Source organism: Buceros rhinoceros, unplaced genomic scaffold (genome assembly GCF_000710305.1).
Source record: "Buceros rhinoceros silvestris isolate BGI_N320 unplaced genomic scaffold, ASM71030v1 scaffold16737, whole genome shotgun sequence".
Lineage (NCBI taxonomy): Eukaryota > Metazoa > Chordata > Aves > Bucerotiformes > Bucerotidae > Buceros > Buceros rhinoceros.
Window position 1 is genome coordinate 21,529 of NW_010420586.1, and position 369 is coordinate 21,897.

Consider the following 369-nt stretch of genomic DNA (forward strand, 5'->3'; position numbering starts at 1 on the left):
AATATTGCTTGTGCTTTATCCATGGCCTTGTCTCAAAGAGCAGACTGCTTTTTTTTTTTTTCCTTCTTTTCCAGGGTTTTCATTTTTTTCTTTTTCCCCTTTATTCTTTTTTCTTTTTCCCCTTTATTCAATACTTTTTTCATTTTTTTCCTTAATTTTCCTTACCCCTTCTTTCTTGTCCCTGCTTTTCCCCCTTCTTTCTTCCCCCCTTCTTTCTTTCTTTCCTCTCCCTTCTTTCTTTCCCCCCCTTTTTAGGGTTTTTTCGGGTTTTCTCCCTTTTTTCTTTTTCCCTTCCATTACTCTCTCTGTACCTCCTTTTCCCCGAACACAGACCGTCACGTTTCTCTGCTGAAGGCGGCTGCTCCCCTG